Here is a 23,394-nt window from a genome sequence, read left to right as displayed (position 1 = left end):
TATACAAAACAACAAAATGAAAAGTTGAGACCTGAAAATTACAATATCTGAAATGTTAAAAGTCACTTGGACTCAATAGTAGAATTGAGAGGAGGAAGAAAAGAGCAAGGGAATTTGAAGATACATTAATAAAAGTCAAATAATCTGAAGAATAAAGAAGAAATTATTGTATGCCTTGATATGGGAACAATATTGTCTCACCAGCCCCTATAACTCAAACTATTTTTATTTCAATCATGTGATTAGAGTCCCTGGAAAAGAGTAGGTGGTACAAAGGAGGAATTGGTACAGAACATTTGAAGAAAAATCACGCAAAACTTCTCAAATTTTGGCAGAAGCCATAAATTTACAGACTTAACAACTTCAACAAATTGGAAGCAAGATAAAATCAAATAAAGGCATATCCAAATATTATAAATAATGAAACTGCTGAAAACTAAAGACAAAGAAAAAGACATTTAAAGCAGAGAAAATTGCACATTACATTTTTAACAAGTCAGTTGACTGGGTTTCTCATTAGGCAACAAGCTAGAAGACAGTGGAACAACATATTTAAATTGCAACGTGAAAAAGAACTATCAGTCAAGAATTTCATAATCAGTAAAAATATCCTTCAGGAATGAAAGCTAAATAAAGTCTCAGATGAAGGAAAACTAAGAAAATCCATTGTAAGCCAACCTGTTCTAAGAGAATTACTAAAGGAAATTCTTCAGGCTGAAGGTAAAATGATTAAGGAAAAATGAGCCTTTAGAAATGAATAAACACTAACAGAATTAGTAAATATCTGGATAAACTGTGTTTCTTCTAGTTTTAATTTCTTTAAAATAGTTAATACTGTGTAAAGTAAGACTTGCAGCATCACCTGGAGGGGTTTCAATATACATAGATAAAATGCATATGACAACTGAAGCATAAAGACAGTAAAGGTAAAAGCCCTACATGGTGCTGAGTTTCTTGTGCCTTACTAAAATGACAAGATATTAACTATTTATAGACAGTGAATATATATATATATATATATATATATATATATATATATAAACATATATGTTTCAATTGCTAGAGCAAATAGAAGACTATACTTTCAGGGATCATTTCTATAGTTTGTTGCTAGAGCAAATATTAAATAAATTCAAACATAGCAATAGACAAGTTGCACTGGAATCATAAAAATAAGTAAATAAATAAAAGTTAACATTATGTAAAAAAAAATGCAGAAAATGAATAGCAGAAGAAAAAATAGAGAAAACAAACAAAAAATGGTAGACCTAAGTTCTACCATTTTCTCAGTAATTACGTAAATGTAAATGGTATGTACACATTAACTAAAAGATAAAAATTAACACATTGAGTTTTTAAAAGAAGATGAAGTATATGCTGCTATAGAAAATCTACTTTAAATATAATGACATGGATAAGTCAAAAGCAAAATGATGGAAAAATATAAACATAAAACTAATCAAAAGAAAGCTAGAGTAACTATGTTAATATTACATGGTTTATTTCGGTGCAAAAAAAATGACGAGGAACAAAGAGGGTAATATTTAATGATAAAAGAGTTAATTCACCAAGAATCCATAGAATTAGTTAATTCACCATGACCATTCTATATATGTCTGTACTTAGTTACAAAATATATAAGGTGACATTTGATAGAACTGAAAAGAGAAACAGATCATTCTAAAATTGTGGGTGGAATTGCCAAGTAGACAGGAATTTGGGAAGGTTATGGAAGACCTCACCGGTATCAGCCAACTTGACTTAATCAACATTTAAAAGTCACATTGGCCAACAATAACAAAATATGCATTATTTTCAAGTGAAATATTCAACAGACTAGACCATATTCTGGACCATAATGTAAATCTTAACAAGCATAAATTAAATCATACATACCATGAAACTAAAAATTAAACCGGAAATTAATAACACAAAAATACCTGGAAAATTTCAAAATATTTGGAAATTAAGCAAAACAATTCTGTATTACCCATGAGTTAAAGAAGGAGTTTCAAAATACATTTGAAAATATTTTGAATTGAATGAAAAATAATGCAACACATCAAAAGCTATGGGTTACAGCTAAGGTAATACTTAGAGAAAGTTTCTAAAGTAATACTGAGAGGAAATTTTATGGCAATAAAACCTTGTATTAGAAAACAGGAAAGATTCAAATCAATAAGCTTCTATCTTATGAAACTAATAGAATAGCCAATGAAACACAAAGTAAACAGAAGAAAATAAAGATAAAAGCAGAAATCAATAAAATTGAAGAAAGGAATAATAGGGGAAATCAGTGAAAACAAGCTTTCTTTGATAAGACAAAATTTATAAGCTTTTAGATAGACTGACCAAAAATAAGAAAGAATATGCAAACTAACAATAACACGAATAAATAAGCAGAAACTGCTATAAACCCGAAAGACATTAAAAGGATAATAAGGGAATGCAAGAGCAACCCTATACCCATAAACTTGACAATGTAGATAAAATGTTTCTTGAAAGAAACAAATTACCAAAACTCACTGAAGAAGAACTAGATAGCCGGAATGGTCATATATTAATTAGAGAAATTTAATTCACAGCTGACAATCTTCCAAGAAAGAAAAATCCAGATCCAAATTGTTTTCCTGGTGAACTCTACTAAACATTTAACAAGAAAAATGACCAACTGCACATAATCTTTTCCAGAATAAAGAAGAAGTATTTCCCAACTCATTTTATGGAGCCAATATTGCCCTTCTATACAATCTAACAATCCCACTCCTAGATACTTACTCAAGTAAAATGAAAATTAATGTTCACTTAAAATCTTGTACCTGAGTGTTTATAGTATCTTCATTAGTAGTCATCAAAAACTGTAAACAACATAGATGTCCATCAGCTGAGGAGTAGGTAAATAAATTGTTATATTCATCGAATAGAATACTACTAAATATGCAAGATTATGGATGAATCTCAAACATATTATGCTAAGCAAAAAAATCAGACTCAAAAAGCTGGATAGTGCATAATTTCAGTAGTTTCTAGGGGATTAAATTGAGATTGGATATGACCATAAAGGGTGAGCATAAGATAATGGGAAGTGGAGTGGGTAATGTGGGTTCTGTGTCTTGATTGTGATGGTGGTTACCCAACTCTATGCATTTGTCAAAATTCATAGAATTGTATGCCCAAAAAGTGTGAATCTTACTATTTGTCAATTATGTAAATCTCACCAAAAAATATAAAGATTAATATATATATATATTATATTTAAATTATATATATATATATAATTTAAAATATATTTAGGCCAGGTACAGTAGCTCACACCTATAATCCAAGCACTTTGGGAGGCCAAGGTACGTGGAACATTTGAGGACAGGAGTTCAACACCAGCCTGGTCAACATAGTGAGACTCTTTCTCTCTAAAAATAACAAAAATTAGCTTGGTGTGGTGGCATGTGCCTGTAGTCCCTGCTACTCTAGAGGCTGAGGAAGGAGAATCATTTGAACCTGGGTGGCAGAGGTTGCAGTAAGCCAAGATCACAGCACTGCACTTCAACCTGGGCAACAAAGCAAGATTCCACTAAAAATATAAATAAATAAATAAAAATTAAAAAACGTCAGTCAGTGTAATTGACCACCTTTATAGTTTAGAGAAGACAAACCATACATCACCTAAGTCATTGCAGACCAAATTTAATAAAATTCAGCAAATTTTTATCATATTTTTGCAAACTGGAAATAGGATTATATTAACCTTAGAAAGAGCATCTACAAAAAGCATATCACAAGAATCATACTAAATGGTGAACAGTCAAAATAGTTTTTTAAGATCAGGAAAAATACAAAATGTTCACTGTCACCCCACTTGTTGAACATTATACTGGAGGTCTTGGCCAGTACAGATAGAGAAAAGTAAAAAGGAAGAAAAAGGTATAAGAAATGAAAGGTATGTAACAATGGAGAAATTCCAGGACCGGGCGCGGTGGTTCACGCCTTTAATCCCAGCACTTTGGGAGGCCGAGGCGGGTGGATCACAAGGTCAAGAGATCAAGACCATCCTGGTCAACACGGTGAAACCCTGTCTCTACTAAAAATACAAAAAATTAGCTGGGCATGGTGGCACGTGCCTGTAATCCCAGCTACTCAGGAGGCTGAGGCAGGAGAATTGCCTGAACCCAGGAGGCGGAGGTTGCGGTGAGCCGAGATCGCGCCATTGCACTCCAGCCTGGGTAACAAGAGCGAAACTCCGTCTCAAAAAAAAAAAAAAAAAGAAATTCTAAAGAAAATTGCAGCTATATCATTACAACCAGTAGAAAGTGACAAGTTTACTAAATAAAAATGAATGTATTAAAGTCAAATGTATATCTTATGCATCAGCAGTAATCAGTAAGAAAAATATAATTTTAAAAAGTACATCATTCACAATAGCAACAAAACAGAAAATACCTAGAAAAACTGGTATAATTTTGTACAATTTCGTACCATTTTTTTCTAGGCCCTTTATGTTTTGGTACAAAATTATAAAATTTGATTGAATAATAAAAATATATAAATAGATGGAAAAATGAATGTAATTCACTTGAATAGGAAGACTCAACATAATCAATATGTCAATTTATTTATTTTTCAGATCAAGTCTCACTCTGTTGTCCAGGCTGGAGTACAATGGCTTGATCTCAGCCTACGGCAATCTCCACCTCCAGAGTTCCAGCAATTCTCCTGCCTCAGACGCCAGAGTAGCTGGGATTACAGGAGCATGCCACCACGCCCAGCTAATCTGTGTTTTTTTTAGTAAAGATGAGGTTTTACCATGTTGGCCAGGCTGGTCTTGAACTCCTGACCTCAAGTGATCCACCTACCTTGGCCTCCCAAAATGCTGGGATTACAGGCCTGAGCCGCTGGGCCCGGCCAAGATGTCAATTGTTTTTACATTTAGTCCAAATCCAATTTGGACTGCAATTCAAGTCCAAATCTCAATGGGAATTTTTGTTGAAAATGGTGGGCTTATTCCAATGTGCATTTGAAAAAACAAAGGACAAAGAATAGCTAAACATTCCTAGAGAAGAAAAATAGAGCAAGGTGGGAAAATTACCCTGTCAGTATAAAGATTTAGTATAAAGCTATAGTAGTTGTTAACATGATATTGTACCATAGTTGGAAAACAAATAGCCTAGAAATAAACCACAAATATATAAACCCTCTACTTGTAACATAGCAGACTTTGTACACCCATGGAAATAAATGAATATTTAATGATAGTGCTAGAACAACAGATGAAAAATGAAATTGTATCCTCACCTCATACTGTTCACAAAAATTGGAGTGGATTAAAAACCTAAATACACATAAGAATATGGTAAAAAACTTTTAGAAGACCATTTAATTTTATAACCTTCAGGTAGGGAAATGTTTCTTAAATAAGATGAAAAAAGTAAAAATGTATATGAAGATCAGCAAATATGACTCATAATTAAGAACTCAGTTCATCAAAGGACGCTAAAAAAAGGAATAAAAAGACAAGCCACAAACTATGAAAGATAGTTTTGATACCTAAATCTGAAAAGAATTACCCAGAATATATCTTTGTTAAAAATTCATATTGAACAATAAGTAAAAGACAAATAATCAACTGAAGAAAAAATGAGCAAAAGACTTTGACAGGCATGTCTCAACAGAAGAAATGTGTCTTATATGAAACATTTGTATTATATAATATATGTTAAAATCTGTATTATATTTCCATATAACATATAAGACATATTTGCCCCATTAGGGAATTAAGGAATGCAAATTAAAATTACAATGAGAATCCATTTTAAACCCACAAGATTGATAAAAATTTTGAAGTTAAACAATTTAATTTCCTTTGAATATGCACCGAGGAGTGGGGTTGTTGGATCATATGGCAATTCTATTTTTATTTGATTTCTATTTTCTTGATGATTAGTGATGCGTTTTTTTCAGGGGCCTGTTGGCCATTTGTATGTCTTCTTTTGAGAAATGTCAAGTCTTTTACCAGTTTTTTAAATCAGATTTTTTAATTTTTATTTTTATTTATTTATTTTTTCTATTGAGTTGTTTAGATTCCTTATATACACTGGATATTAATTCCTTATTCGAATCTATATGTTGAGGAAGCATCTCTACTCCATGTTTATCGCAGCACTATTCACAATAGCCAAGATATGGAAACAACCTACGTGGCCATTGACAACCGGATAAATAAATAAAATGTGGTATATATACTCAATAAAATACTATTCGGCCATAAGAAAGAATAAAATCCTGTTGTTTGCCTCAACATGAATGAAGTTGGGGAACATTACGTTAAAGTGAAATAGACCAGGCACAGAAAGGCAAAGACCATATGATCTTACTCATATGTGTAATGTGAAGAAGTAGATCTCTTAAAAGTAGAGAGTAGAATAGTGGTTACCAGAGGCTACGGAGGGGAGAGGAAAGAATATAGAGAGATGTTGAGCAACAGGTAAAAAGTTATTAGGTAGAAGGAATATGTTCTGGTGACTATGGTTAAAAATACTGTACTGTATATTTCAAAGCAGCTAGAAGAAAAGATTTTGAATGTTCTCATCACAAAAACTAATAAATGCATGAGGTGATGGATATGCTAAGTACTCTGATTTTATTTTTACACAATGTATACATGTATCAAATATCACACTGTACCCCATCAATATGTATAACTATTATGTGTCAGTAAAAACAAAATTTAAAACAGTTTAATAATTCCAAATCTTTGTAAGAATACAGAACCAGGAAAATTCTCATCCACTGTTAATGGTAAGATGTTATAATTTACTAGAAAAAAAAGCATGGTATTATGTAGTAAATTTGAATGTGCCTAAGAATCTACACACCTTTTCTTTCCCTTTCTCTCTCTGCCTCTTTTTTCCTCTCCCTTCCTCTTTTAAGCACACACACACTAAAGGATGACATGTTTCTTTTAAACAAAGTATCAATGCACACAATAGGTTTATGTGTGCATTATGTTTTAATGATACCAAAATGCCAGAAGATAGAAATTTCTTTTTTTTTTTCTATCACAGGAAGGCTGGGGTACAGCCTTACTGATACTGAATTTAGTGAGCATGCAGAATCTGTTTATAGACTGTGTGATCAGTTATTTGGAATAACTAAAAGGCTTCTACCTTAGTATTGAAATCAGTGTTAGAATTCGACATCCAGATTCCGTTTTTATTTTTAGTAAAGTAGAGATCTACACCTATAGGCAGAGAAAGTCAGGGGAAAGAAGAATATCATCATTTTTGCAAACATTTGTTGTAAGTTACTGTGTGCCAGGCCTGTGCTATATATTTTATGCCCAGACTTATAGATGCTTAAGAATTTGTGCACACAGCTAGGAAGTGACAGAGTGAAACTACCAACTCAAACACTTAGTTTCCATAGGCTTCTCTACCATTATACATCTATCTAAAAGTTAGTAATAGCACCTTAAAATAGGCTTGACATTTTTTTTCTTTTTCAAGACAGAGTCTCGCTCTGTCATCCAGGCTAGAGCACAGTGGTATGATCTTGGCTCACTGTAACCTCCACTTCTTGGGTTCAAGCAATTCTCCTGCCCTAGCCTCCCGAGTAGCTGGGATTACAGGTACACATCATCATGCCTGGCTAATTTTTGTATTTTTAGTAGAGATGGGATTTCACCACGTTGGCCAAGCTAGTCTTGAACTCTTGACCTCAGGTGATCCACCCGCCTCAGCCTCTCAAAATGCTGGGATTACAGGTGTGAGCCACCTCACCCAGCCTTGCCATTTTTTAAATAAAGAAAATGCCATAAAGATCCATGAAGTTGAAATTTGTGTATAAGGTCTGTTTTTCCTTGTTTCTATTTTTTTTTTTTAGAAAAATGGCAGTTTATTAGTTTGGATAATAAAACTGCTATGCCCAACTTTGTTAATTACACTACAAAGATTTATAATACATATTTGTATTATCTATATTGAGTCCAAATCTAAATCCTCCCAACTAAGATTGCAATTCCAAATTGTATGAACATAGTTCCATAGCCGTCAAAAGCTTTTCTAAGACTTCACAGTTCAATGTCATAAATTGCCAGACAGCCTGCTTCTGGAGTTTAAATAGATTATCTCCCTTAGAACTTTTATAATATCCAGTTTAAACTGTGCTATGGGACTTCAGCTACATAGCACAAAAGTAATCTTGATAGGCCTCAAATGCTATCATTTCCCATCATCTAGGCATTTCCAAATATCTAGATTGATAACATGATATAAGGAGTATAGTTGGATGCTCTAAAGAAAGCATCAACAAACTATGGTTAGTGGGTCAAACCTGGCCTGCTGCCTGTTTTTACAAATTTGTTTATAAATAAATAAATGAATAAGTGTTCCACAGCCACACTTACTCATTTACTTATTCAGTATGGCTACTTTCAGATTACAACAGCAGAACCGAATAGTTGCAATTGAGGGTGCAAAGCCTCTGCAAAGTCTAAAATACTTGCCATCTCTCAAGAAAAAATTGTCAATGCTGCTTCATCTGAAATGTCTCTGTTTTCTTGGGTTTTGTTTTTATTTCTCAATAATATAATTAGGGAGGAGAAAACTTCCCTCCCTGCTCCCTTCATTTTCTTTGGAGCATCTAACCTCTCTGAACCAGTTATTATAGCCTACAAACTGGAATCAACATCACTAGCTGTAAAAATGTCTACTTTATAAAGTACATGTGAAAGGCAATGTAATAATAATGAGATACTTGGGATTCTTATTAAACAGAGTGTGAGGTGATTCAAAACAGGCTGGAATAATTTTCCACCTCACAAATTTTACCCATGTTTTGGATGACTTGGGCCACTAAGGACTGCAGGCAAGGTTTTGTAATCAGACCTGGGTTCCAGCCTTGGCTTTACCAACTATAAGCTGTATGGCTTACCCTCCACCTGCACACATTTCCTCCTCTGTTACGTGGAGATGATAATAATATTATCCATTTCTATGGGTTGTTAAGAGGATTAAATTCTATGAAGACAGCATACTTGGCCTTGTGCCTGGCACATAGTAAGTCCTCATATCCTGCCACTGGCAACTTTAGAAGGGAACTAAAGAAACGAATGCAGGAAGAAGGGAAGAAAGAATTATCATAAAAGACTGTGAGCATTTTTCTGCTCTATTGCCTTACATTTTAATTTCCAGAATTAAATAAAAAATTCTCTATGTAGAAACAAGAGCAAATGCTTCAAGTATGAGATGCCTTTATAACTCAAATTATTTAGAAACTTAAGAATTTGCTTACTAATTTGACTAAATGGAATTTGTGAAACCATGAACGTCTTGCTCATGCTTAGGGCTGATTTCAAACTTCAGGGATCCTGAATGAGATGTGAACTCATCCTCAACGCATGTGTACACATAAGCAAGAGCTGATTTCATAAGCTCAAGAAGCATATTTACTTTCAACTAGAAGTGAGCTCTTGCTTGGAAAATTGGCCTGAAAACCCATTACTGCAGTGGATTCATTTTCATTTATTTCCCAACAGGCAATGGAGTTTATTTAGAGGAGTGAGAGATAGATAGTGCTTCTGTGAGGTTGGGTATTGTCTCATTTACATGCAAATATTTTTATCTTCACCTTAGGAAACAATATGATTATGCTCTGTAAAGTCTGTCCTGCACCCAGAATTTAATTAATGATGTGTCTATGCAGAATCAAGATGAAAAGCTGAAATAAAACAAAGTTTATGCAGGTATATTTGGCATCACATAGTTTCAAAGCCTTCAATTGTTTTAGTAATTTCATTCATTTACTCATTCAGTTATCCATTGATTTAATGAACATTTATTGAGTTCCTACTATACGTTAGACACTTGCATGTAATATAGACACTTAGATGGAAAAACGTAACTTTGCCTCCAAGAAGGCTACAATGTAATAGAGAGACAGAAGCAAAGAGAAAAGATCCTTCCTGCTCTGATGAAAGTAAGGCTTAAGTACAATGGCAGCATATATGCCCAGGGACAAAAAGGTAAGCTTCACAAATAGATAGTTCCTAAACAAGCCTTGAAGAATGAACAGACATATGCTGAGGGCATGCCAGGCAAGGAACAGCATGCTCCACAGCTAGCAGTGTGCAGACTATGCAGTGTTTCAGGCACTAGAAGTGGCTCAATATTAGCAGAATATAAAGTGTTAAGTGGGAGGGGCTAAAGGTACAAAGAACAGGTGAACTTGGAGGCTGAATGGGGCTTGATTATGGAACACTTTGTCGAGCAAAACACTGCAGATTTTATCTGAAGATAATAAGAAGTCACTGCAGATTTGGGGGCTGGAGAAGGAGTAATCAGATTTTCACACTGGAAAATTTCAGCAGCTTTGTGAAGGATAATGAGATAAGGCTAAAAGTGGCACAATCAGAAAATGCCCTATCCTGACAAATGGGCAAACAATGTCATTTGCATGGGCGTGAGTTATTCCAGTGACCATGGAAACAGACATAAGGGATGGAAATGATAATTCTTTAGGAGATGGAATCAATGGAGCATAGAGATTAACAAGATGTAAGATTTAAAGGAAAAATTGTAATCTGGGATAATACCCTTGTCTCTGGGTTGGACAGTGAGATGAAGTGTCATTTATAAGATAAGAAATTCAGGAAAGTAATTATGGAAGCAGGGTGCGAGATTACTGTAGATGATGAATTCTGGCAGGGCCGCCATTGCTATGGATTATCAAAGCAGAGACACCTGGTAAACAAACAGAAATAAACATGTGAGGCTCAAGAAAGAGATCTGGACCAAAGTTCTAAATCTGGGAATTATGGATATTTGAGTGATATTTGATGTTGCAGGTATGAATGAAAACATGTAAGGAAAATGTACTGCAAGAAGAGAAGAAGAAATAAAATGGAAAACTGAAAGGATTTGGTGGTGGGGGAAAGGGAAGATTGAAAATTACCTGAAAGATAGCATCTGGGAGACCATCGTTGGCTTTCCAGAGAAAGGTTTCAATGAGAGGTGAAATCAGTATGTGGGAGATGGGGAGTGGCTGAGCGGGGCAGTGGAGAGAGCAAAAACCTTGATTGTGAAGAGAAGATCTGGGGGAACAAAGAATGAGAAGAGGCTCATTGTGGAGAGGAAGAAAGAAAGAATGAATAATGGGAGAGAAAAATGAAAAGGGAGAGGTTGAAGGTCAGGATAAAACAAACAGCTATTGATTAGATCAAGTCCTATGCATTTTGTTTAACTCTTAAAAAAAAGCTACTCTCGCTTTAAAAATAAGCATTTACATGGGGGAAAAATGGTGGGTGGTTCTACCTCATGTTAAATAATTATATAAAATGCATTCTCACTTTTAACTGGAATTTTGATATAAATAGCACTTTAAAGTTAACTTTGGTGTGAGGTGATGAAACAATGAGAGTTGATTTGCTAAACACCAGGAGAATTTTTGAATGGTAGTCTCCTTGAGTTGAGAAGGAAACAAATGTGTTTTTTCTGAAGCTCATAAACCCTTTTGATGGAACACAAGATCCATTATAACCTTGTTAATGTATGATGAACTTGCTTTCAATTAAGGATTATCATTTAATGAAGTGTGGTGTGTAATGTGTGTGGGATGCTTACCAAACACCAGAGCCGAGTCTTCAAGAAGCCACTCTACAAGCCACAGTCTTCTAAGAGAAAAGCTTTCTCAGGGAACCTAGTTTTTCAGATACACTGCTGCTGCTGTTGCCGCTGCTACTCCAAGCGGCTCAGTGCTGGTCTTGTTCTTGGAGTGGAAGTGCCCAAAGTACAAAGCAAAGGACAGAAGCCATGGCTAATGATTCTCTCCCCTGCGGCCAGGCCTAGATAGCTTCAGACCCTATGACGAATTTGAGCCAGCAATGAATGGGTTATGGTAGGCAGTAGAAGAAGGCAAAGGAAGCAGAACACAGAGAAACAAACCTCTAATTCCCACAGATCAGGAAGAGGACAGAGGATGTAGATGAAGAATGGCTGAATGAGAAATCAAGCAGAGCACATTTAGCCACAGTTACCAGAAAACCACTGAGTTAAATAATTTGCCTAATAAATACAACTGCCTAAGACAGAGTTCCTAGCCTAGAGAATATAAACCTACACTCAGAAATGAGGTCTAAAATTTTAAGTAGCAATGCATTTATATTTTGTTCAGTATATCCTATATATTACATGGCCAACCCAACAAGAAACAGATTGCCACATTAACTAAAGGTCTACATGTATTTTCAAATATTCTTGATGAGCTTGGTATTTCTGTTAACACTTATCTATTTTACTTGATGCATTCTATTAGTAATTGCAAAAACATTTCACTACAAATAATGGAATCTGCTTCTAATTTTAATCAGATTGAATTAATATCTTCAACTAAAATCTCTTCATATGTACGTTATTCATGAAAGATTTAATAAAGATTAAAAGGGATTCCCAAATCACAACCTAGTTAATATTATACTTTATAGCAGGTAAAAACATTTTTTACTGCAGGAGCAGAAAAATAAAATCAACCAAAGTGGAGATCCTACGGTTTCTTTTTAAGGCTGATTGAATTAACTTTTTGAAAAATTGAATTCGAAGCTGTGAGGAGAATATGAACAATCTTTAGATGTTAAGGCTAGGTCCCAAGCAATATAAGAATCAAATTTATATTCCAGTTATACATTTTTGGAGGGCAGATAGCATATATTATGCCAGTACCTAGAAAAGCAGAAGTGACTAAAATGGAAACTGAGGTTTTCTAGTCCTGGGGAAACTAACTTGAATTGTTCACATCTATTTTTCTGAAAGCTTGGTCATGAAAACCAGAAAGAAGTATAAAAGGTCTTCGCCATCTCCTTCTGAACATTCTGTGCTTCTGCAATAAATCCTTTCATTAAGACATTTCTCTTATGCATACTCTGACAATTTGAGTATGTTGAGAAAATTAATCAATGGGAAAACTGTGGAAATTGCAATAATATTAAGGGTAAAGATGTAGGTTACACGTATCTCTGTCTTCTCACAAATTTATCAGGCTAAGGGTATAAAATGAAAAATATTCAATTACGGCCATGTGTTGCATTTGAATTCTCATGAAAGGTCACCCAACCAGTTTACAATGCCAGCAAGTCTTGTCTGCTAAATTGCCTGAACATTATTTTTAGTGTGTCAAACAGCCTTCCTGCCCTTTCTTATTCAACTTAGAGAGTGCTGAGTGGATAACTTCTCTAGCCTCATTTATTTTTTTACCATGAATATTTGCTGTTTTCCTAAACATGCCTGTCTGTACCTCTCCCTCCACAACACGTCGTCTAATAGTGTATTTCAGGTCCATTGTTAGAGAATCTCCTTTATTGGAAACCACAATTTCAAGAGTAAGGCGTCTTGGAAAGACAAAGAACTGGATTTTTAAAAAGAGGAAAAGAGAAGAACATCAAAGAGAAGAAAGAAAAAAATACAAATGAAAGAATGAACAAAGCCAAGAGGAAGGTTCATGCTTGCAGGGCAGCAATAATGAAAAATACTGAAATTGAATTTATAGCATGACACCTGCAAGTATTGTTATACGGCATAAAACATTTTGAGTAAGCATATTACTCATGCCAAGGGCCATATTTGGTGCTACCTTTAGGTCATAACTAGTGGAGAATTATAGGGTTGTCTTGGTCTAAAGGAAATTAGCTTCTATGTAAAGAAACCAGTCCTTTTGTAGACAAAAATGCCTAACTCTGTATTAGGAGGACCCCAGTTCAATCTCAATTAACCCTTCTCCTTGGTCAGTTGTCCAAAACAACCAAATAGTACTAAAGTCTTACATATATTCTATAACTACTTCAAGTAGGTTTTTATTGTACCTAATGCAATTAGAATCATTTTTATGATTTGTATTATTACAAGTAAGTTGAAAATAGTATTGACAATGAGTCGATTTCTAATGACACAACTTATATCTAAATCTCCTTTGAGGAGGTTAAATGTGGTGCCTCTTACCACATTAAACAGAACAAAGAAATTGCATGAATCCAAGGTCAACGTGATAATTTTGGTTTTTCATGATGTTGACAACTTTATTTGTGCAGCACTTCACAGCTTACATAGCAATTCACGCTCGATCTTATTGTGCCTCACAGAAACCCAGTAAGAGAAACGTTATTACGACCATCCCTATGAGGACTTTTAGGTTCAGAAAGGGATGCAAGCTGCCCAAGTTCATAAAATCAGTAAATGAAAAAGCCTTCATTCAAATCTATAATTCCCAGTATTTTTTTCCTCCCAGCAAAGCTGATTTCACTGAACAGTGGGGCCAGATAACCAGATAAGGCTTGCTCCTGGGTTACCCAAGTCGCTGAAAACATAGGAGCATGTTCTGGTCCCTTCAGATACCCTCATTGTCTATAAATTGAGACATTGTACTTTTATAATAATTGCATCATTAAATATCTTTACACAGTGTCCACCTCTGGACATCTTTCCACTTTCCACTTCATAAAAGGCTATTTTCCTTTGGATCTCTGCTCTACTGTGCAATTTCACTGCGGAGGCTGCAAGGCAAAATTTTCTCTGGGGGAATCTTCTCAGACCTCACCTGGACTTGTCCTGGTTATTTAAGTCTGCTGTTCTGTTGACATCACGGTAATTCAGAAAACACTCACCCTGGGGCAGGATGGGGATAGGGGAAGAGAGGCATGAGGGGTTGAACATCACCATGCAGTGACATGGACTTCCAGCTCCACAGAGCTACCACGCGTGTTAAAGAATGGAGGGTGGTGGGGGTGGCAGAAATTCATGGGAAGCACCACCTGGAAGAGCGGGGAGCTGTGATATGGATCACATGAAGGGAGATCCTTTATGATTTCTAAAATTCCATACCATGTATTCTTTCTACAAGCTCAGAGCTACACAGACAATGCAGGTCTTTCTAGGATTCCTGACTCCTGACAAGATGACAAAAGCACAAACAGCCACAGGGGTCCATATTTTCTTAATGCATATCATTTAACTTTTGCAATTTGACTACTGTAGGTAGATGCCATAAAGGAATTTTCAAAGCTGTGAGTGGGAGCTGTGAATACTGGAAACTAAAGAATCAACTCACATACTTAACAATTCTATTCTAAACAACCAAGGTGTTTGGAAAGGAACACATAGCTCTGTTTTTAAATTGCCCAATTTTACATAAACATACAATTTTATTAATAGTCTGTGTCGCTGGACTGTTCCAGCAACAATGCCAACACACTGGGCCTGACTCTGCACCCTAAATGCACTGCATTCATTGGACATGGGACTCAGGGAAGGAAGAAAAAGACTTCTCTGTGATTAAGAAGCTTCTAGAAATCTTTTATTCTTTCCAGGAGACCCTCAGGCACACAATGTGCAAAATCACCCCCAAACTCTCCATCTTTTAGCAGGGAATAATGCAAAATATCTGAGCAGGAGAAAAAGAACTAATATATGCAAGACAAAATAAAGGCATTTCTGGTAATCACTACTTTTCTTAAAAAGTTGTCAATCAAATATCAGAAAACGTGTGTGCACACACACGCATGTGCCAGAGAAACTTACTATTATAAGAAAGCTTTGGATAATCTTTTGTTAATACAGAGTGTCTTCTCAAGGCACAAATAAAGTCCCATTTGTCTGTTTTGAAAATACATATTAGTCTGAATCTCTCTTTTATTGTTTGTAGCAAGGTACATTTGCAATATTGTGTTACTGTTTTATAGATAGTAAACCCAAAAACAAAAGGGTTACCTGGCTTAATTTTAGTTACATCCCAGCTACCTAAACCCTTAATTTTGTTGTCAAACAAGAAACTGGTAGGAGGGCAGCTATTTGGGCCTTGCTCCTTGTGCTGTCACACTGACATGTGGCTTCTGAGTCACAACTGAAATAGCGACTTGGAAGGATATTGATATTTTCTCCAGCATCTTCTCACTTCTCTAAACCAGAATCATCAGATTTAGTTCCTTATTTGCTCTTTGAGTTATAGTTAACTTTTCTGAGCCTCAGTTGTTCGACCTTAAAAACAAGGCAATAGCACCTACTTTATCAGGTTGTTGTATGAATTGAATGAGCTTATCCCATGCGTCGTGACATGGCCTCCTGGGCCCTGTACACCTGTCCTGGCCTGCTACCCTCCCTCTCATCTTCCTACTGCCATAATTGCTCTCTCCTTCCAATCTGGACACACTCGTTCTTTAAGGATGCCAAGTCAACTCGCCCTATAGGGCTTTTGCATTCTCTTCTCCCAGTACTAGAACCCCAAGCCCCTGATAGCTCCATGGCTCCCCTGCACCTCCATTCAGTCGTTGATCAAATGTAACCTTGTAGGAGAATCCTACTGTGGTAGATAGAATAATGACCCCCAAAGATGTCCATATCCTGATGCCTGGAACCTGTGACTGTGTTCCCCTGAATGACATAATAGACTTTGCAACTGTGAATAAATGTGAATAAAGAATATTGTGTTGGGGAGAGTGTTCTGGATTATCCAGATAGGCCCAATATAATTGCAGGGTCCTTATAAGAAGGAGGAGTGAGAGGGAGGGAGATTTGAGAATGTTACACTACTGGCTTTGAATGTAGAGAAATGGACCATGAGCCAGGGTAGGCAGACAATTTCTAAAAGGCAAAAAAGGCAAGGACCCTCCCCTAAAGCCTCCAGAAGAAATGTAGCCCTGCTAATCCATTTTAGACTTCTGACCTCCAAATCTGTGAGGTAAAAAATTTGTGCTATTTTATGCCTCTAAGTATATGGCAACTTGTTGCAGCAGCATTAAGCAGCTAGTAGACCCTTCTCTCACTCCTACATAAAATTGCTCACAGCTTTCCTGCCACACCATCACTTTCTGTCATGCTTGTCTGCTGTATTTACCACTGTAGCACTGTCACCACCCAACATAGGTTTGGTTTTCTGTCTCACCTTACTAGAATGTAATCTTCGTGAGAAAGGGGTCTTTGTTTTATTGTTTTGTCCCCTGCTTTGAGAAGTCCCTGGCACATAGTGAGTGCCCCAGAATATTTATGGGATGCATATAGAACCTAGCCTTCCATGGTTGATGGAAAACAAGAACACATCTGCCAGCACAGAATTTCTAAACAGTGGGCTGCAGACTAAATGCTCCATCTCAAAAGAGTTCCAGGTGTGCCTAACATACTGCTCTCCTCTGCCCCCGAGTTGGCAGGTGTGGCAGCCATGTCTGCTTATTCAAGTGTACCATGCAACTATTATAATTTTCTATGTGAGGTGTGATACACAAAAGGTGTAGTAAAGTGTATTTGAGAGCATCAGTGATACAGCAGTTAAGAAGAAATCACTTAGGCAGATAGTAAGGGTATGGGAATACTCGGTAAGGCTTTTCTTTTTAATGAAAAGCAACCCAAAATCATTTTCTAACAAAGAGCAGTCTGTAATGTTGAGTTGCAGACACAGAAAGCAAGCTGGGAGCTTGCAGGGGTGAATGCCTGCAGGAAGGAGGGACTAGACACGTTCAAGATGGCGGCCCCATCTTCCCTTCTCTGCCAGCCACGTGTATAGTAAGGAGCAGACAAGATGGCATGGGCCAAGGAGAATTCATTTGCATAATAAAATGAGGGTGGGGCAACCAGCCTTCCCCACCTACTATGTAAACTTCCTACCTGATGGAACCAATGTGTGAGCCCTGCATAAATCAGACACTGATAAAATTCAGGGCATCTGCCACCAGCCAGTCCTTTCTGCTGGGAGACACCTCTCTATGTAGAGAGAACTGTTTCTCTTTCTCTTTTCTTTTGCCTAATAAACCTCTACTCCTAAACTCCTCATGTATGTCCACATCCTAAATTGATGCGCAATGACAAACTCCAGGGTATATGTCCCAGACAATGTAGCTGCTTCATTGGCAATGATTACCCTGTGAAAATCAGGTTCTTACTCGCTGAGAGTTAAGAATGCAAGAAGGCTCTCCTCCCCACCACACACAGCTGTATACTGAGCCTGAAGCAAGTTTTAGTTTGAAGGTCATGATGTCAGCAGATATCCCTTTTTTAATCTGGAATCTCTCTATGATTGGGAGTGACTTCCTAGAGTAGAATACCTATGACGGACGGTAGACAAATGTGAACTTCAGGGATAGGACCACATCTGTGGTTTCCACTGGGCTTTCTAAACTCACTCTATCTCTTTAGACTGGGATTCTTTGCCTCTGCTATTTTCTCACCAGATGCCCGCATTTCTTAGCTTGCAAGACCCTCTGTTTCACCTACATTGGCCAACAATTTCAATGAGCTTCCCTGCCACTAATATATGTTTCTTTTCTTCTTTGGCTTTTAAAAAATTCTCTTCAAGAGTAACAGGATTATTACTCATTAGCCATTTCATTTGTTCTATTCTTACTACTGTCACAGGAAGAGCTGACTGCTCTAACAATCAGAGCTGTTTATTCCTGGAATTTGCTGACCCAAATGTCTATGCTGATGGTGAGTGTGCTGTTGGAGAAAATGGCTCATTAGATTAAAGCCATCTACTGCTGGCCTTCTATTTTGATTTGCTTATTCATTCATAGATCTATTAATTAAATAAATTGTGTTTAAGTATTTACTACATGCTGAAATAAATAGAGAATAAGGTAGACACCATCCCTTCCCTAATGAATGTTACAGTCCAGAAAGAAAATTAGACATTGATGACTAAGAGCAAGCATGTTGATCCTACAAAGGAGGAACATATAATCTATTCGGTATTCAGCAGTTATTTAATTAATGGCTTCTATGTATGAGGACATATTTTTGGGAGCTGGGATTCAACAGTAGATAAGACTAGCAAGATTCTTGAACTTCTGGAACTTTTAATCTAGTAGAGGAAAGAGAAACAACAATAAGGAGGTACACAATGTCAGGGAATGATAGATGTTATAAAAAAGATAAGAAAAAGAGATGAAGGAAATGGTGAGTGGGTAGTCATAAAAAGACATTTGGAGATTATATCTGAGCTGGTCTCTTAATTATGAAACACATTTTCTCAAGCTGCTTGCGACGTAGCCTTAGGAAGAGGAGTATTCAGAAATGTCCTCAAATTTTCACATTTGCTTGCAATGCCGCTGTCATCATCACTTTAAGATGGGTCTCTGCCCCCAGCCTGCAAATGTTTTTCACGTTCCCATTAATAATCTTAAGAGCATGTTGAGTCCTTCATGTTCATAGAATAATCACACAGTAATTCAACTTTTACAGAGACCTATGGAATAGGTTTAAAAAGTCAACAGACATCAGACAAGAGTATGAAAGTTAATTCCAAGGAAAAAAAGAGTTAAATCTGAAATGTAGGGGACTTAAATGAGATACAAATATTAATCTGTTAGCAGTCTTCTTGCCTAGGCAAACTTTTTTCATACCCATTTGAGGATAATATTCAGTGTGCCGAATCACTGACTAGAGAGCTCTATAATGTAGGAACGGTGGGTTTAATGTTGACCAAAGAATAGGTAATTATTGAGCACTTACTACATGCATGGCTATATAGGCTGGGCATCTAGAAACAAGATTATTTTCTCCTGTTGATTTTCTCTACCTGGAATGTACTTTTTTTTACACCTTGTACTAGTTGTATTTATGCTTCAAACTCCAAGATAGATATCATCTCCTACATATGCCCTTCTCTGAGCTATGCCTCTTCAGTCGAAATAAGTAAATTACTCCATCCTATATGCTACATGCTGGGCTTCTACACACTTATAATTTTGCTTTTACCATCATGAATTATCACTACTTAATTACGTGTCTTCTTGAGGAGCTCTGTCTTATTCATCTCTGTATTCCCTTTATCTTACCTAATATTTTCCAAACTTCCCTGGTGATAAAAATTTCCTGGAGACGCTTGTTAACTATCTGAACTATCTGGCCTCTCCCTAAAAATTTGGATTCAGTAGTTTTGGATTAGTGCCAAGAAATCTGTTGTAATTCTAGGTGATTCTTATCAGGCAAAATTGAGACATACCAGTGCATAATACCACTAAGGAAATGTAATTGAGTAAATTAAGAAACTCAATTTTATGGATGAACAGAAGTTTCTATCTTCCTTTAGATTAGATAATCATCAAATTTAGGTTTGCTCCTAATTTTGATGAAATTGGGAAAAGGTAAAGATGATGAATTATTTTATTTCTTTGGCCATGAGTGGGGTAAGTTAAGAAATGAACAAATAAACTACAGTTACTGCTGATAATGTAGTTATTTATCAGCCATTCACAACTTTGGCTTTATAACACGCAGTGCTTCTCAATGGGGCAATTTGGCCCCCCGGGAAGAATTGACAATGTCTGGAGGCATTTGGTTGTCACAACTGAAGGAGTGCTACTGGTGTCTACAGAGTAGAGGATAGACATGCTGCTAGACATCCTACAATGCACAGGACAGCCCTCCTCAACAAAGAATCATTTGTCCCCAAATGTCAACAGCATTAAGCCTGAATAACCATATTTGACTCACCCAAACGCTTTAAAAATCCTGATTCCCAGGTGACTTCCCATACCAATGACCTCAGAATGTCCGAGGGTAGGAGCCAGGCATTAGCATTCTGCAAGCTCTCCCCATGATCTCAATGTGCAACCAGAGCTGAGTACGATGGCACAGCATAGAGGATACTAGAAAGAGAAGTGAACTCAGAAATTCAGTTTTAAGTCTGAAGTTTGCCACCACCTAGTAGGCTAGAAAATTAGACATGTGACCTCCAGTTTCTGTTTCTTCATCTGTAAAGAAAGAATAACTCTTAATCGGATGCTTATTAAAAGGATTAAAGGGATAATGCATGTGGCAGTGCTTTGTAACTACACAAACCAAAGTAAGGTATCATTACTGCTCCTTGTTTAGGCACTAATCCAAGTGGCAGAACTGGGTAGGTTACTTGCTCAGCACCACAAATACATGCCTACATGCAAATTCAGTCTTGTATTTTTGCCTGAAATATGTTCTACATATTGCTAAAGTGAGAAAACTCATGTGCTTTAGAGCATTTTTTTTCATGCAATAAACAACCTTCTCCCATTCTTCCTACTTGTTCTGTTTGATATGTTTGAATTCATGTAAGGTTTCGATAAAACAATGCCTATGTTGTTTGAAAATAATACCGCTGGGCCGGGTGCAACGGCTCACGCCTGTAATCCCAGCTCTTCGGGAGGTCAAGGCAAGTGGATCCCCTGAGGTCAGGCATTTGAGACCAGCCTGGACAACATGCTGAAACCCCGTCTCTACTAAAAATACAAAAATTAGCCAGGCATGGTGGTGGTCACCTGTAGTCCCAGCTACTGGAGAGGCCGAGATAGGAGAATAACATGAATCTGGGAGGCGGAGGTTGCAGTAAGCTGAGATGGTGCCACCGCACTCCAGCCAGGGTGACAGAGCAAGATTTCATCTCAAAAAATAAAATAATAATAATAATATAATTAGACCGGCAGTCCACCAGCTACTACACGTAACCTAGTGACAGACCTCACTTGGAAAATCTACCACAGATCTGATACAGCTAAAGTTGGACTAAGGGTAGGAGAGGCGATAGAGTTACAAAGACTCCACATGTTTAAGGAAAGCAAAGATGACATTAGCTTTGGGTGCATGAGTTAAGATAGCTGAGTTATGCTTAGAGTCCTTTAGAGCTGGACTGCTTAAAAGTGTGGTTCACAGACAGCAGCGTCCACATCCGAGGGTGATTATTAGAAATGCAGACTCTCAGGACATATCCAGATATATTGAACCAAAATGTTAACAAACTCCCCTGGTGACTTGTAGGCATGTTCAGTTTACAGAGCATGGTTCCAGCAAATCCTTCATGGGAAATTAGACAACTCAGTTCTCTCAAACACCTAGTTTGCAGCTGCCCTTCATGAATCCATGTCGATTTCAGTTCCTTGTGCTTCTCAAAGGGAGTCAGACTGCATACTTAGGGATGCTCATGGTTTTCTAATTCTTACATCCTTTGCCACCTTTGGGTTTTTAGAAGCCATTCAAGTTATTAGGTAATGATTGTACAGTTTCCAGCATATGTTTAGCCAGAAAATAATTACAATTTTCATCATTAAATTATTTGAAATGTTATTTCCTTGTTTTCATTATCCTGGAAAATAGTTTGCCTGGCAAAAGTAGGGTTAATTCATGAGCTGCAAGACTGGTTTCTTTTGTGCTGAGAGAATGAGGTGGATCATCCCTCTCACTGAGAGAGGCAGTTAATCAGTATATAAAGGCCTGTGATTGATGTGGCATAACTTCAAAAGGTGCACGGTTTATTTCTCAATGCAAGTGCCTACTGCCTGAGAAGCAGGCCAGGGGAGAGCTGGAGTGGGGCTCTGGGAAGGCCACACTCTCTCATCTCTTCCTCTGCCTTTGTTCTTTTATTGTTCAATCATCTACAGCTATATTCCTACAAGTTTTTTGGCTTCAGATTCACAATATCTTTATAAGAATATGTTTGCATTGGTGAGGCAACTTATTTTAAAATGACACTGGTACCTGTAAAGGAAGAAATTGTTGATGACACTTGTTGAAGGCAGTAAGAAAGACTTTCTTCAAGGGAGTACTGTTGTCGATAAGTATAGGGACTACTTCAATGGGGTCTTGCAGTCGAGAAGAGAGTTTGGACTCAATTCTGATTCCAATAAGGACAACTGGGGATTTATAGCCAAGGAGCAGAATGGGGGTTAGTGGGTGAGAAATTACTGAAAGGAAATATCAAGGGTAAGAAGGGAGTCTACTTTAACTGACCTAACAGGATTTTTGCTGAAGGAAGGCCAGGGTGATCAGACATCACCTGGGGGATGGTGGAGGATGAGAAGTCTGATCGGATATCGAGGGTGATCAGACACGAAGGGTGAGAGATTCTGGCTGAACTGACTTAGTGGGTTCTTGCTAAAACTGGACAAACGTAAAAGTCCAAAATTCAAGACCTAGTTGAAAAGAGTTCGGGAGAACCTGAGTAGATTTTGGTCAAAGAGACTTTGACCAAAGTAGACTTTGTCATACCCAAACTTTGACCAAAGTAGACTTTGTCATACCCAAACTTTGACTCGCTTTTAATGAGCTAGGAATTCCTTTTATTAATTCCTATTTCACCTTTTTTCAAAAGTATTCCTACATTTTCAATCACATGACTTACTATTGTAAATTATATGCAGTCATTCAAATCTCCATCCAAGAAATTAAAACAATTTCTGAACTATTTGGCAATTTGTTTGGAGAAAGAATGATTCTGATGTGAAGGGAAGACATATATTTCACATGAAAAACAAAATCTAAAAATACTCAGTTCAGGAAGAAAAATATAAACCCCTAGAGAAGACTTGGGAAAAAAAATAATATTTACCTTGTCAGCAATTAAGTACTAAAAACCAGACTAAACCCCTTAAAATGGAGATGAGTTCAGAGAGCCTAGAAAAGA

The 23,394-nt window shown here is 36.7% G+C and overlaps 1 pseudogene; it reads left to right on the top strand.

Annotated features, from left to right (window-relative positions):
• Positions 1–1,072: 1,072 nt before the first annotated feature.
• LOC118144056 (small nucleolar RNA U3) lies at positions 1,073–1,157 on the top strand (annotated as a pseudogene).
• Positions 1,158–23,394: the final 22,237 nt, after the last annotated feature.

The sequence above is a fragment of the Callithrix jacchus genome, chromosome 11 (genome assembly GCF_049354715.1).
Source record: "Callithrix jacchus isolate 240 chromosome 11, calJac240_pri, whole genome shotgun sequence".
NCBI classification, from domain to species: Eukaryota; Metazoa; Chordata; class Mammalia; order Primates; family Cebidae; genus Callithrix; species Callithrix jacchus.
Note: the sequence above shows the minus strand (reverse complement) of the source record. Positions and strands in the feature narration are given on the sequence as shown.